At 35.5% G+C, this 17,073-nt stretch overlaps 1 long non-coding RNA gene across 50 annotated transcripts; it reads right to left on the reverse strand.

Annotated features, from left to right (window-relative positions):
- Positions 1-3,741: 3,741 nt before the first annotated feature.
- LOC104771598 (uncharacterized) lies at positions 3,742-15,448 on the reverse strand. 50 transcript variants are annotated; one of them, XR_015592436.1, is made up of 11 exons: positions 15,183-15,399; positions 15,025-15,076; positions 13,289-14,904; positions 13,100-13,148; positions 12,890-12,987; positions 12,717-12,815; positions 12,486-12,613; positions 12,315-12,411; positions 12,121-12,216; positions 4,365-4,495; positions 3,742-4,142 (listed from the first exon to the last, which is right to left on the reverse strand). It is a non-coding gene; the product is annotated as an uncharacterized LOC104771598 (long non-coding RNA). The 50 variants fall into 50 exon arrangements; XR_015592419.1 differs by having other exon boundaries at positions 3,742-4,105; positions 4,351-4,391; positions 12,486-12,643; positions 13,100-13,187; XR_015592400.1 differs by having other exon boundaries at positions 3,742-4,105; positions 4,351-4,495; positions 12,486-12,643; positions 13,100-13,187.
- Positions 15,449-17,073: the final 1,625 nt, after the last annotated feature.

Below are 17,073 nucleotides of genomic sequence, written 5' to 3' on the forward strand. Positions count from 1 at the left end.
GCATTTCTTTGAAGATCCACACCAACGTACCTCCAAGAGCCACGATTATTGTGCCGATTGCCAATCTTCCCCACTTATATGCATGTTTTTGTGATAAATGTTTTATATGTTGAAGCCTAATTATATGTGATTATAGTTTTTCGTATCATGGGTTTTTATTTTGTTAACTAAAAGAATTTAAATTTGGTCATGAATGGATGATGTTTTCTATTTCGGTTTTAGGATTTGGTAGACCATGAATGGAATGATTTTTGGATTTTAGTTTTTGGTTTATACATATTTGATTTTTGTTAAAAGGTTTAGAAAATTAAAAATATGTATATAATAAAAACTGAAAAATTAAAGAAAAATACTAACGAGAGAAACCAATATAAAATGGTTTTGATTTTTCTTTGAAAATGGGTAAAATCTCCCAAAACTTAGATTCCTTTTTTTTTAAAGATTCCTTATTTTTTAGGCAAACCAATTTTTAAAAAATCTTAAAATGGCAATAAATTAGATTTTTAGTCAAATCAAAACTAAAATCTACTTTAAAAGTATTAAAATTTCAAGGCTTTAGTTTTTTGGATTTCAGATTTTAAATTTTGCTTTTAGATTTTTGTATCAAAAAAATCTAAAAAAACAGTTTTTGATTTTTGAGAAAAATAACATAGTTGAAGTAAAAACTAGAGTCCCTAAGTTATAAAATATCTAAAATCTTGAATGGAGGAATGGCAAAAGTATTTTGCTAAATTTTTGAAAACTTGATGGATATGACAATGAGTTTTTGAAAAACAGAAACCAAAAACTCTTCCAGAACTTGATAATGCATTTAATTATTATTATTATTTTTAAAAAAATTCTGAGAAACGGATCTTATTTTCTTATTGGGTTCCGTTTTTTTTAATTTTTATTGGGCTTCATCTGAACATAGGCTCTGATTGGGAGAGACTTTTAAGACTTTAAAATTAATTTGAAGTCTTAAAAGCCAAAATTTTACCAATCATGCTTTTATTGCTTAATTATTTTTAAAAGTCAAGTCTAACTGCCCACTTTTTAAGTTTGTACGTACACATTTTTTTAAGTCACAAATGTGAGACTTTTTGGCTGTAAAAAAATAAATCATATATATAAAAGTAAGGTTTCACTCTCTCCTTATTAGTCCACTTAACAAAAAAAATTATTTATATTAAAACACAAATTTAAAAATAATTAATTTTCACATTTAACTCACATAATATAAAACTGAAATCATATAAATTCTCCCTATAAATTATGCATTTACTTTATTTCTCCACTAAGTTGTATTAATCAATTGTATTAAAACAAAACAATAAATTAGAATTGTAATTCTCATTTTTCTAAATGTAATTTTTCATCATTTCTCTTCCTAATACTCATTATCTTATTCTCTTAGTCTATCACTCTTTCATTCTCTCATCTTCTTCCACTACTCTCAAATCTCTTTTTTTTTGTTTTTTTTTGTTATTGTTGTTGTATGGGTTATAAAAAATCAAATCAAATATCATTGTAAAAGCTTAGTTTTAGAGTTTGTATGATATGTATATCTTATATATATTTTTAAATATTTTAAAAGGTTTATCTCCATTTTCTATTTTATATTAACATCTTATAAGTCATTATTTTCATATTTTCTTACAATATTCACCACACAATAAGATCATAAAGTTGAAATGATCCATATCTAATTATCTATTATGTCTCTGGTTATCTCACATATTCATGTATCATTTCTAATAATTTATAAAGATCAATATAATATTTAAAGATCAATATAATTATCCATTTATAAAGACTATTTTGTTTTGTGATCCAATTGATAAATCTGCAAAGATCAATATAATATATATATATATATATATATTTTATGATTTGAGGTTTTTGAAAAAAAAATAACATAATTAAACAATTGGTTTTTTGTGTATTTAATCAAAATAAAAAATGATTCAAAAAACAAAACATATTCAACTGGAACTTAAATATAAAAATAAAATATCATTTCACTAAATTCTCTAAAGATAAAATCATTAGTATGAAATCTAGCACTATAAATTAAATTGATGAGTGAAAATCAAAAAAATATAAGTTATCCTTGGGGTTTTAAAAATTATTGAGATTGAAGAATTCATATAATTTTTTAAGAAAACTAATTTAGTTTATCACTTCAAAAGTAATATTTTTTATTTTGAAATATTATGTGTAAGTGTTGAGTTTATATCAACAAACAACCAAATCATGTGAATTTTGATTTGGCCACTTGGTATTCCTTTTATTTTAGGTTATAAAAAATTAAAATATTTATTTATAATTAAAAACATGTAACTCCATTTAACTTAAATGTAACTCCTATCCAATAATTGTACATTAATTCATTCCTCCTACTAACTTATTTATCGAGAAAATATTTTTGGTTAAATTTTAATATTTTTATTTATTTTGGTTGGCTAAACTTATATTCATATTTTGGTTGGCTAAATTAATATTTTCTCATGTAAAATTATTATTTATAATATATTTCTCATTTCAAAGTTTAAAGTAATATATCATATATATAAAAGTAAGGTTTTAGTTTCTCCTTATTGGTTGATTTTCTTTTAATGTTTTCTAATTTTTTTATTTTTTATTTGCTTTCTAATTGCTTTAAACAATATTTAAAAACACAATACATTGAACTCACACATTAAAATAAAATTATAACTGAAAGTAAAATAAATTATACATTAATCATATTCTTCCACTCAATTTTATTTAAACACAATAAATTACTATTGTAACTCCATAATTCTAAATGTAACTTCCATCATTTCTTATCATATAAATAAGCATTCTCTCATATTGGCATTCTTTTACTATCCATTTTCACATTCTCTCATTCTCTTCTACAATACCTCAAATCATTTTTCATATTTTTTGTTATTTTTGATTTCTTATTGTTGTTGTATGGGATGTAAAAAAAAAATGAAATATCATTGTAAATTTTTAATGCTAAATTTTAATTTTAGAGACTACATGATATATATTTTACATTGTTCTTATTTTAAAAAATTTATCTCCATTATCTAATTTGGATTATTATCTTATAAGTAATCATTCTCTCCTCCTCTCCCACCAATATCAAATGTTGTTATATCTCATATGTGTTGTAAGAGTTTGATTCTATATTTTAATTTAGACAGTATTATATATATGTATATATATATATATTTTACATTGTTCTATTTTTAAAGATTCATCTCCATTATCTAATTTGGATTACCATCTTATAGTAATCATTCTCTCCTCCTCTTCTACCAATATCAAATGTTGTTATATCTCATATATATTGTAACTTGTAAGAGTTTGATTCTATATTTTAATTTAGAAAGTATTATATATATTTAACATTGTTTTCAATTTTTATTTTATTTATATAAAAATAAAATATTTCTTTTATATTTCTTGTCTTTCTAATCTATTCATATTTATTTTTTAAATTTGCATAGTTAAATTTAAATTCACATATGTTGGTTTTAACAAAAAATCAACTTTATTTGAGAATTAGATGTTCCTATTCATTTTTAAACGATCAATGTGTAACATAATATATATAAGCATTTTGTCTTGCAATCACAAGTTCCATTTCCATTTCTTAACTCCATGGTTAAACTATAATATATGTTGTCATATTTGTAGGAACAACAACATACTTATTTAATATATTTAAAAGAGCAGATGATTAATCGAAATAAACATTTCTCCAAATTTTATAATTCAATCAGTGTGAGTGTACTTATTACTTTGAAAAACTTTTACATTGAAGTTCATAAAATCTATATATACATTTTCAGAAACATTTATAGAATAAATCCTGGACTTCCAACTTATTTACAACCCTGCCACAGTCTTTAATACCTTACAAACAAATATTCTTTTTGGGTCACACGATTTGTTGATTACAAAAAACAATTGGGCCAAGCCCAGCCTCTATCGAAAGTTGTAACATTCTCAAGAACACGATTACACCTTCTCCTCTCACCCGTTTATTCGTAACAATTAAATGACAAAGATTTTCTTGCCTTACAATCTTCTCCACGAATTCTGTTTAAACTGCTTGATTTCCAAAAATCTGCTCCAACAATTACGCTACTCAAATATCAATCAACCTAAACAGAAATAAATTTTAAATATAACATATCCCCTAAAGATTCCATAAAAAAACCAATTGACAAGATTTTCTCTCTAATTATCGTCTCATCATATCTTCTTCATATCTTCACAAATTTATTCTATGACCTAATCGGGTTTCTTTATAAATAATACCCACCTTAACGAAAATTAAACATAAGCAAACACATCAAAAACATCACTCACATTATGGCTGCTACCTTTGCTTTCTTGAAAGACGTTCGCCCCTACAAAACCTCATGGAGGGTTCAAGTCAAGGTCATCCATTCATGGCATCTAAATGGTGGTGAAACACTTGAGTTGGTGTTGTCAGACTCGATGGTAAGGTCTACTGTTTACGTTATCGAATGTTACAATTATTTTCTATTACTAATGGATCTTATGTCTTTCATTGATGCAGAGTAAAAAGAATCATGCATCTGTGAAGAAGGAATTGCTAAACAAATATGTCAATAGACTTCCTATTGGTAACTGGGTTTTCATTGAGACATTTTCACTCAGCTATGCAACTGGTCAATTCAGACCAACCTCGCATCTGTACAAGATGTCATTTACCAATGGAACTATGGTCATGGACAGTGACTGTAATACCCCTCCCCGGGGCCTAAAATTATGCGGAATGGCCGAGGGACGGCTATCGCGTAAGGATCGATCAAGACAAAGGGTAATTAATTTTTGGAGCTGAGCCAAAGTCTTCTTAGAGAATTATAAAGCTTTTGGTCGAAGAAAAATTGAAGATGAACGGGGCAAATCGGATTTTGGTACGGGGGTGAAGTTTCTGGCCGATGGCCGGACGTGATCACCAGCGTACCGTACCGTCCGCGTCCGTTAGCTACCAGGCAGGCAGCTCTACCAACGGGAATGGATAAGGACGAGAGTGGATAAGGATGGACGGGGAGATAAGCTTGCCCAAGCTTATCCGATAGGCGAGGATAGGGTTGTGGATAAGATCGGACAAGCTTATCCGATAGGAAAGGATAGGCTTTTGGATAAGTTCGACCGATCCTATCCGCCATGTGTCGCTGTCCGGAGCTGGATTAGTGTCCGCACATGTGTCGCGCTCCGGTGATGCCTATCCGCCACCTCATGCTTCCACCACCGACCTTGGGCACCTATATAAACCCCCTCACCCCTTCATTTGTTTCCTCACACCAAAATCAACCCAAAACCTTCCCGCTAAGCTCTAGGCCGTAGGAGTTCGAGTCGGGTAGTCCGGGTAGTCCGAGAAGTCCGGGTAGTCGGGTAGTTCGGTAAGTTAGTCCCTCCCTTAGTTTTATTTTATTTTTAAAATATTTTTATAAGGGTTTTGGTTCGGTCCAAGCTTAGATTTATCGCGTCGGCGAAAGCTTGGTCGGATCGGGGCTAGCGTAGGCGTCAAGGGTAGAATGTCGTTCTCGCGACATTAGGCCAAGGTGAGTTCTGGTTATGTGTGTTGCATGTGGTTGCATGTTGTTCGAAGAACGCATGTAACCAGCTTGTTTGTTTAATTGTTTGATGCGAACTAGAATTAAATAGGGATTTAATTGGTTGCTTGTGGGTCTTTTATTTATTGCTATAGGCTAGATTAGATTGAGGTTAGGTAGTATTACTTAGAATTATTTAGTAATGCTCTTAGGTTGGTTGTTTGCTATATTGTTTGTTGTGTTGCTTGTTTGCATTATTGTTTGCTTACATTGCATGATTGCTTGTTGATATAGTATCGCGATGGTATAGCCGTGATGCTGGACGTTAAGTCGCATTGCCGTTATGCTATCCGATTGCTATATTATTGATTGTTTGCATTATTGATTGATTGCATTATTGCTTGCTTGCATTGTTGTTATGCTGCTTGTATGATTGTCTGATATAACTTCGCGATGGTATAGCCGTGATGCTGGACGTTAAGTCGCATTGCCGTTATGCTGTCCGATTGTTATATTATTGCTTGGTTGCATTGCTTGTTTGCATTGTGTGATTGCGTGTTGATATAGCATCGCGATGGTATAGCCGGGATGCTGGACGGTTAGTCGCATTGCCGTTATGCTGTCCGGTTGCTATATTATTGATTGCTTGCTTGTTAGTTACTAGTGTTGCATGAATAGTAGATCGTGCATGTTAGTATAGTAGCGTACTTGATGCTTCCCAAAGGCCGTAGGTTAGTAGTGTGTGCATAGTGGTTAATCCCTACACATGAATGATACAATGACTCGGAGATGACGGGGTCGCACCCTAGGGCCGAGTTGCTGCATGACGATGTAGCCTGAGTTACCACCACAATATGGAACTCGGAACGAGTGATGTTCTGTACTTGTTTAGCCTGTGTGGCTACTCGTATAGGTGTTCACAAATTATGGGAAGGGAAGGTCAATACGTAGGGCCCTAGGTTGATTGATTGAGTAGATGATTGCATGCATGTTTAATTATATTGTTTGCGTATACTCGTTGTAGTATACTTTGCTTGTTGTTTGCATTGCTTGCTGTGTGTTGATTGTTATTTTGGGTTTTTGGGGATGGGATTGATTTCATGCTTAGGGGAGCCCGAACTCACTGAGTGATTAGCACTCATCCCTTACTCTCTTTTGCAGGTAACCTTAGTGGGGAGACCTTAGGGGTTCAAAGGACGTTAGGCCAGCCGGTGTAGATTTCCTTGCCTTTGTAAGATGTAGTTTTTTTGTATATATTATGTATTACTCGATTTAACATTATCAATAAAGCGATGTTTTCTTAAAACCCCGTGTCTCCCAATGATATTTATTGGTCTAGTCCGGACTAATCACAACTCGCGCATCGCGGTACGGGTTGCAAAGCCTTAGGCCATGGTACGCGAGGAACGGGCATCTGCGGTTGGACGGCTTGGGCGATCGGATGTGTTCCGGGGACCTCGGTCGGCTGACTGCGGGCGTCCTATACGTGATGCTCTCGGTCTGTTCTAGGCCTAGAACGGGTCGGGGGTGTTACAAGAGTGGTATCAGAGCATGGTTCGTCATGCTTACGGGACGCACAGTTTTCAAACATTTTATCGAGTAAATGAGTCGCAAAGGCAAATTAGGAAACCGGTACGTCCTTTAGTAGCTAGATATATAGGATAGGATGGGTTAGGTTTTACCCTTGGATGTTGACTGCAGATGTCTATTCAGAAGGTTGAAGAAGGACGACTATGGGGACTCGGCTCAATGGAAGAATCAGATACTTCCATTAAGCCATTGGATTAATGGATGGATGATCAAGAGTTGGGGCCAAGTAATATGATGGACCAAGGACATGATGAGTTGGAAACTCAAGAAAATCAGTCACTGGAATCATCATACAACCTTATGATGAATTCTTCGATAGAGGGAAATACACAACCTAGTGTATCAAGGTCATCTCAGTTCGTAGAGATTGCAACGATAATGGAGAATCTGGGAACAAATTATTTTAAAGGTGGAAGGAGTACATTCGCAGCTAATTCATGGTTACAAAGCCTAGAGAAGAACTTCTCCGTAACGGAATGCCCACCAGAGTACAAGAAGGACATTGCCGTATACCATTTGAAGAAAGATGCAGATAATTGGTGGACCAACTTAGAGAAACAGTACGGAGACAAGGAGCCAACGTGGGAAGACTTTAGAAGAGATTTCAAGACGAAGTATTTTCCACAAGAAGTAAGAGAGAAGTTAGAAGCCAAATTTTTGGAGCTAGAGCAAGCTAAGAGGAGTGTACGGAAATACGAAGCAGAATTTTCGAGACTTCAGAGATATACATCTTATGGTGATGAAGACAAGGCAGCCATAATTCGAAGATTCATGCGTGGCCTAAGACCGGAGATTCGAAGCAGACTACAAGCAGTAGTTTTCTCAAGTCTGCCTGAGTTAGTCGAAAGAGCAGTGAACGTAGAAGAAGCCGTAGCCGCAGAGAATGATGCATTACCGCGAGAAGATGGTGGACGTAGTTCGAGATCAAAAGGAGGCCAGTCAAAAATCAAGAAGAATGATAAGAACAAGAAAGGAGGTCGTAAATCAAGAATGAAGAACATCAAAGTCGGATGTTATCTATGTGGCCAGTTTGGGCATTCATATCGTGCGTGCCCAAGTCTGAGATAAAATCAACCATCTGCCCCAGTGCTTAAGATATGGTCATTACAAGGCACCCTACCCAACTACGCATCCATTCCATCAAGGGTTGTTATCATCTCGTCCCCCACTGGTCTGTCCTCAAGAAAGAGATAGATAGGCAGAAGGTAGAAGTGAATCGCAAGATTTTCCCTTAGGATTAGATTACCCAAACCTTCATGGCCTGAAAAGGTCCCACACCAGGTAAGTATGGGTTCTAACTATTCCTCTGATTGTGTGATTGTGTGGTTGTGTGGGAATTGCTTGCTTGCTTGTTTATTTTACTTGCATAGTGTAAGAGTAGGAACATTTGGGAATTGGTAACCCCAAGTGTGTGTGTTAGCTTAAGAGGTCGTTTTATTTTTGGGTGATCTGGGTAGGTAGAATGTTAGGATTGTAATTTTTGGGTACTCCCAAAGATTTAGGAGTCTAGTTCGGAACCTTAGAGGTTAGGAAACCTTAGTTGTCTAGGAAACCACCCTTGGGATGTGTGGAAGTGAGGCGTGTGGAAATGAGGAAAGTGGAAGTGGTTAGGCTACCAAGCGACATACAAGAAAGACCAAAGATTGGTCTAAGGGGAGGAGCCGCGAAGCCGATCAACAAGGAATCCAAAGAGGTTGCAAGAAGATCATGAAGATACTAAGGAACCAAAACTGATGAAGCTGACTAGCAAGGAGTCCAAAGGAGTTGCAAGAAGATCATGATTGAAGCTCCAGAAGAAGAATCCTGACCGGACGGGTAACTTTCGACGGGCCACCAGACGGGCAGTTTTGGTAAGTGGTCGATAGCGAGCGGTCAGGAAACCGGATGTAGGAGTGGTACGAGGACGTGGGTGACTGAGCCAGACGTGTTGATGGGTTAAGTGAACGCGTGGACCTTGTGTGGTCACGGTTCTACGAGATCATCACCGTTGGTAGCGGGAATGTCCCATAGGGTGTGGGATATGTTTCACCCAGTACCGTAGCCATTACTTCTCATCCCTTACTAGACGCTGCTTAGGTACCATTACCGAACAAGCCGCTACGTGTTCGCCAAGCTTTACTTGTGCCTAACGGATTGGTTGTCGGATCGATGATTCTAAGCCTTAGAATTCGAGGACGAATTCTTTTAAGGGGAGGAGAATGTAATACCCCTCCCCGGGGCCTAAAATTATGCGGAATGGCCGAGGGACGGCTATCGCGTAAGGATCGATCAAGACAAAGGGTAATTAATTTTTGGAGCTGGCCAAAGTCTTCTTAGAGAATTATAAAGCTTTTGGTCGAAGAAAAATTGAAGATGAACGGGGCAAATTGGATTTTGGTACGGGGGTGAAGTTTCTGGCCGATAGCCGGACGTGATCACCAGCGTACTGTACCGTCCGCGTCCGTTAGCTACCAGGCAGGCAGCTCTACCAACGGGAATGGATAAGGACGAGAGTGGATAAGGATGGACGGGGAGATAAGCTTGCCCAAGCTTATCCGATAGGCGAGGATAGGGTTGTGGATAAGATCGGACAAGCTTATCCAATAGGAAAGGATAGGCTTTTGGATAAGTTTGACCGATCCTATCCGCCATGTGTCGCCGTCCGGAGCTGGATTAGTGTCCGCACATGTGTCGCGCTCCGGTGATGCCTATCCGCCACCTCATGCTTCCACCACCGACCTTGGGCACCTATATAAACCCCCTTACCCCTTCATTTGTTTCCTCACACCAAAATCAACCCAAAACCTTCCCGCTAAGCTCTAGGCCGTAGGAGTTCGAGTCGGGTAGTCCGGGTAGTCCGAGAAGTCCGGGTAGTCGGGTAGTTCGGTAAGTTAGTCCCTCCCTTAGTTTTATTTTATTTTTAGAATATTTTTATAAGGGTTTTGGTTCGGTCCAAGCTTAGATTTATCGCGTCGGCGAAAGCTTGGTCGGATCGGGGCTAGCGTAGGCGTCAAGGGTAGAATGTCGTTCTCGCAACATTAGGCCAAGGTGAGTTCTGGTTATGTGTGTTGCATGTGGTTGCATGTTGTTCAAAGAACGCATGTTAACCAGCTTGTTTGTTTAATTGTTTGATGCGAACTAGAATTAAATAGGGATTTAATTGGTTGCTTGTGGGTCTTTTATTTATTGCTATAGGCTAGATTAGATTGAGGTTAGTTAGTATTACTTAGAATTATTTAGTAATGCTCTTAGGTTGGTTGTTTGCTATATTGTTTGTTGTGTTGCTTGTTTGCATTATTGTTTGCTTACATTGCATGATTGCTTGTTGATATAGTATCGCGATGGTATAGCCGTGATGCTAGACGTTAATTCGCATTGCCGTTATGCTGTCCGATTGCTATATTATTGATTGTTTGCATTATTGATTGATTGCATTATTGCTTGCTTGCATTGTTGTTATGCTGCTTGTATGATTGTCTGATATAACGTCGCGATGGTATAGCCGTGATGCTGGACGGTTAGTCGCATTACCGTTATGCTGTCCGATTGTTATATTATTGTTTGCTTGCATTGTTTGTTTGCATTGTGTGATTGCGTGTTGATATAGCATCGGGATGGTATAGCCGGGATGCTGGACGGTTAGTCGCATTGCCGTTATGCTGTCCGGTTGCTATATTATTGATTGCTTGCTTGTTAGTTACTAGTGTTGCATGATTAGTAGATTGTGCATGTTAGTATAGTAGCGTACTTGATGCTTCCCAAAGGCCGTAGGTTAGTAGTGTGTGCATAGTGGTTAATCCCTACACACGAACGATACGATGACTCGGAGATGACGGGGTCGCACCCTATGGCCGAGTTGCTGCATGACGATGTAGCCTGAGTTACCACCACAATATGGAACTCGGAACGAGTGATGTTCTGTACTTGTTTAGCCTGTGTGGCTACTCGTATAGGTGTTCACGAATTATGGGAAGGGAAGGTCAATACGCAGGGCCCTAGGTTGATTGATTGAGTAGATGATTACATGCATGTTTAATTATATTGTTTGCGTATACTCGTTGTAGTATACTTTGCTTGTTGTTTCCATTGCTTGCTGTGTGTTGATTGTTATTTTGGGTTTTTGGGGATGGGATTGATTTCATGCTTAGGGGAGCCCGAACTCACTGAGTGATTAGCACTCATCCCTTACTCTCTTTTGCAGGTAACCTTAGTGGGGAGACCTTAGGGGTTCAAAGGACGTTAGGCCAGCCGGTGTAGATTTCCTTGCCTTTGTAAGATGTAGTTTTTTTGTATATATTATGTATTACTCGATTTAACATTATCAATAAAGCGATGTTTTCTTAAAACCCCGTGTCTCCCAATGATATTTATTGCTCTAGTCCGGACTAATCACAACTCGCGCATTGCGGTACGGGTTGCAAAGCCTTAGGCCATGGTACGCGAGGAACGGGCATCTGCGGTTGGACGGCTTGGGCGATCAGATGTGTTCCGGGGACCTCGGTCGGCTGACTGCGGGAGTCCTATACGTGATGCTCTCGGTCTGTTCTTGGCCTAGAACGGGTCGGAGGTGTTACAGTGACCCTGTTTCTGATGCTAGCTTCCTTACCTTAACTAAGTTCAAATTCATCCACAGTGGTCGAGCTAATCCCCACATATTTGTTGGTAAGTATCTATATAGATACATCTGTTTAATTTGAGTCAATATATATTTATATGTTTGATTATGCAGAGGTTATTTGTCAAATTGTGAGTATGGATGAATTGGAGGACCTCGAAGCAAATAACAAGCCTACCAAAAAACTCTATTTTAAGCTACGGGACGAAACGTAAGTCTTATATGCTAATATGTCTATATGATTATTATTTGGGATAACATATGTAATCAATAAACTAACTTACGTGCGGGTCTGATGTGGGATAACATTTGTAATCAATAATCTAACCTATTCATTTTATATGATAGAGATGAAAGAATGTCATGTACCTTGTGGAGTCCCTTTGCCGAGCACGTATGGCAATCCTGCCAAGACTCTGATGGAAGCATCATCACCTGTGTCCTCAGATTTGTGAAGATAAAATCCTTCAAAGGTAATAATATTTAAATATTAGAATTGTAGAAATTTGAACAAATGCAAAATACCACATACTTAAATAGACTCGATGGTTTACGAAACATACAAGTATTTTAATGATCCATGCATCTTATGATTTTATTCTGTCAGGTGTAAACTTTTTGACTAATTCATTTGATGCATCTCAAGTCCATGTGAACCCCCTATTCGATGAAGTTGATGTTTTCAGACACGCGTAATATTATCTATTCCATGAACATTTTATTATATGTCTTACCATAATTAGTGAGTTCGAATTGTAATCACTTAAACATATATAATCAAATTGTCACAGGCTCCCAGATGATGGCCTGTCTCTCATATTTCGTCAGAGACAACCAAGGTGGGGGATGGCTGCTGTCCAAGCTGAAAATGCAGAAGAGTATCCTAGGAGAACTATTGAAGAGTTGAAGAGTGCTTTTGAGGTATTAAAAGCTTATGTTAACTCTATTGATTTATGCAAACTAACCAATAAAAAATATCTATCTACAGATTGGAAAAGCAAGGATTCATTGCACTGTCTACGCCATTGACACAGACTGGGCTTGGTACTATATTAGTTGTCGTTCTTGCAATAAGAAAGTAGAGAAAGTCAACGATGGGGATAATATTCAAAATCTACTTTGATGGAAAGCTACAAACCTGCGCAAAGAAGAGTCAATTCGATTATATATCTCGAAGCTCCACTCAAAAGCTATAATCAAACATCTTTCATTTAGTGTTCTTCATATTTCTCCTGACTTTTAACAAAAGAAAATAATTAACGAAACTTTGAACTTGAAAAACAACTAAACAGGTATCCATGTCAACCACAATAATATTCAAAATCTACTTTGATGGATAGCTAAAAACCTTTAAAAGAAGACAATTCGATTATATATCTCGAAGCTCCACTCAAAAGCTATAATCATACATCTTTGATTTAGTGTTCCTCATATTTCTCCTCATTTTTAACAAAAGAAAATAATTAACAAACGATGATGACTCTAAATTATTTGATAACTATGACGCAGAATTATAAACAAAAGATAGAGATATTACCTTAGTGATCCATTGTAGGAAAAATATTTCTCTACTTGCAAGGAAAAAGAAATCCAAAACTATATGGTAAGTTTTACGCCGAAATTAAATCCAATTGTTGTCTCTACACTTCTTGTAACATCCGCGAACCAATTTTTAAGGTTTTGGTGTGGGTGTCGATCGACACCCTTGGTGTATCGATCGACACCATGTTTTCTGGTTTGGTCCGGTTCGTTTTAATTGCTGTTTGGTTTGGTTTGGTTCAAGGAAAATCCCTAAATCGTGTTATAAGTGGAGAAGCGACAAATTAAGGTTTTTAGGGTGTCTTGTCGCCGTTTTTAGAGATAGAGAGAGAGGAGAGAGCCTATTGTGGTGTGAAGGAGATTAAAGGAGAAAGAGCAGAATCGTTAGGGTTTGGGAGGAAACAGTTTCGGCATATCAAATCGTTCTCAAAGTTTCGTGAGACACGTTTTCTCAGACGCGAGTTGGGACCATCGGAGATTGTAACTGAGATCGTGGTCTCGTGTGGTGCCTGATCGTGCTGAAATTTTGTGGGAAGCGTCGTGACGTCTAGGGGTAGCTTTTCACCGGAGCGATTTGATAGTTAACGGGTGTTTCTGGGCTGTTTCAGACGTTAGGAGGGTCTCAACTGGTTGTATTGGTTGTTATAATCAGTTGATAAGGTGAGTGCATGACCATGGCTTATCTAAGCCTGAGAATCCTTTGTTGTTCTTGCTTGATTGGTGGTGCTTTGTGGTGTTGTTCTTGCTTGATTGGTTGTGTTAGTGGTGTTGTTCTTGCTTGTGGTGGTTGTGTTATGGTTCTTATAGGTTCCTGAAGGTTTTGGGTGAGGTTGGAACGGATTGGAGATGATTGGAAACGGAGGTTCGTCGTTCGGATTCGTGCAGTTCGCATCTGCGAAGGGAGTGTCGATCGACACCAGTTAGGTGTCGGTCGACACCATGTTTGGTCAGTGTCGATCGACACCTCTCTGGTGTCGGTCGACACCAAGTTGCTTGTTTCGTGATTTTTCCTGGTTTGTTGTGTTTGGTTGTCATTTGTTAAGCATTGGAATCTCAGTTGCTTGTGTGTATAGCCCAGTAGATGGGAGGATTGCCTCACTAAGTATTTGTGATAATACTTACGCATCTCAATTGTTGTTTGTGGTGTGCAGGTTTGTGACGTAGAATCATGGCAATGAGGAGGAGGATGATTTAGGGTCTCGTTTGTGTGTTATTGGATTTGTTGGTTATGTTGTTGGAACCTTGGTTAGTGTTATGTTAGGTTGCCGGATAGAATGGTTAGGAATGTTATTGTATTGATGATGTTGTTGGTTTTGTATTATTGGTATGTTTCCGCTGTGCTTAATGTTATTGCTGGTTTAATGTTGAGTTGTGGTTTGGGTTGGTTAATTAAGTAGTATGGGATGCTTAATTATACATTGTATTTAATTGTTAAAAAAAAAAAGGGGGTCGGGTTGTTTCACTTCTTCTTAATGAAAGTAATTTAACCCTGACCAGGTAATATCAAAAAACAAAAAGATTAGAGTTTTTAGATAGAAAAGTCATACGTATTTACAAATCAAGAAATGGGTTTAGGGTTACTTATCTTTGGTTGAGTGGAAGTCATTAGAGTTCCTGATATGTTAATAAAGCCCAAAATTATTAGAAACAAAAAATTCAATATAAATCTAAACATTAGAAGATGAAAACAACAAAAAAAATAAAAAAAAAACCGATTTAGATTCAGATTCTTACCTTATAAAGAACACCCATATTCGTTTATAGATTTCGCTGCTCAGAAGAAACGCTGGAATCAGACATAAAAGAGCAATTCAAGCAGGTTTATTATATTCAGAGCTATAATCAGAAAAAGTTAGAACAAATCGGGATCTAAACAGTTTTTAGAAGATTACCTCTCTTATCAATTGAAGACGACATCCGGTACTCCATTAAGACAGATTGATGATGGATCTTACTCTGGGTTTTTCAATTTGGAAATAGAGGTTGTCTGATCCGAAAGAGGATTGAATCAGATCTATGATGTCGAATCGCTTTTTTCTCTTCAGACAACCTTTTTTTTTTTTTTTTCATTTTCTGTTGTTGTTGTCTTCTATTTTTCTTTATTTGGCCACCGATCAATTGTTTTGGTTAAGGAAAAAAAACACAATGGGCCTGATCTGATTTAGAAACCCATCAACGTTAATTTATAAGATTTACTTTTCCGGGTCCATTAGTATTTTCCAACAAACTTTATATTTACTGAACAAAATTAACATTTCAACTAATTATGAAAAATCAAACAGATATTTAGAAGACAAAAAAAACTTATGCCCACACAAAATATGGATTTCAAATTATGGTAAACTCATCTAATTATTTAAACAATAAAATTAAATTTATATTTCAATTACATTGTAAATACAAATACAAAGAAACATAAACAAAAAAACAAATAGTTTTTCCAATAGAATTATACAGAAGCAAAATTATGGTAAACTCATCTAACTATTTAAAATAATAGTATTCAACATATATTTAAACTACATTGTATATACAAATACAAAGAACCAAAAATAGACTACCCAAAAGAATTATAATAACAATAATGGTATTTTAAATTATTAACCCGTAGTCAAACAATAGATACACACAATATGAATTATACAATATATTAGAGCTGTGAAATTTAATACTTTATAAAGTATAAAACTAATTATTTACATATATAGAAAAATAAATCATTAATTTAATTTACGTATTCCTAAACAAAAATATAGCCCCGCGGTGTACCGCGGGTGTATACCTAGTCATATAAGAAAACTAAAATACTATGTCACTTCAAATTTGGAAGGAAACACTTGGTATTCCTTTTAAAAAAAGTTAAGACACATATAAAAATTTATTAATATTTAACTCACTTTAAAGACATTAAAGATCATTTAACTCAAAAATAACTACTATCCAATAATTCCATACATTCCTCCCACAAATAAAATACATATATATATATTTATATATATGTTCAAGATTATATTTAAATATTACAGAATTTTGTAGTTAGCTAAACTTATATTCAAATATATACAATATACATACATAAGAATTTATATTACTTATTAACAACATAATTCGACCCATTATTTGCGTAACTCAAAATTGGTTTCAAATCCAACTAAAGAAAAACATAAACAATCTTATTGATATTAGACCAAAACATGGGCATACAAACATAATCACTTACACGGAAGATAATTATTTTTAAAAAATAACTTATTATTTCAACATCAACGTATGAAGGGATTACATAAGCAGTTAGTTAGAAAATCTATAATACAATAAATGTATTGGAAACAATATCAGTCAATGATAAGATTGGATCCTCAAAAGCAAGAAACAACATCCTCATAATTCATAAAAAAATAAATGTCACAATGGTACACATCTAAACGAAATGGTATAAACATATAGTGTATAAATACAAGTGATGGCAAAGCCCGTAGATGCCTAACTAAAACAAAATAATACAAAAGAGAAAATGAAAAAGACCAAAAAAAAAAAAATACCAACTACACCACAACCCACGCGTTGCGTGGGGAAGCACCTAGTAATAATAAAACTATAGTTATTTTTCTCTTTCTTATTATCCATGATGATTAAAACATTCATTTTCAATCTATGTTTAATTTATCACAAATATATTATAATTCACTAAAAATAGATTTTTTATTTCTGTTATTTTGAGATCCATTTTTCAAAATTATTTTTGCATCAAAAACCATTATAACACATAATCAATTATATCAT

This window comes from Camelina sativa, chromosome 20 (assembly GCF_030686135.1).
Source record: "Camelina sativa cultivar CO46 ecotype springtype chromosome 20, ASM3068613v1".
Classification (NCBI taxonomy): Eukaryota; Viridiplantae; Streptophyta; class Magnoliopsida; order Brassicales; family Brassicaceae; genus Camelina; species Camelina sativa.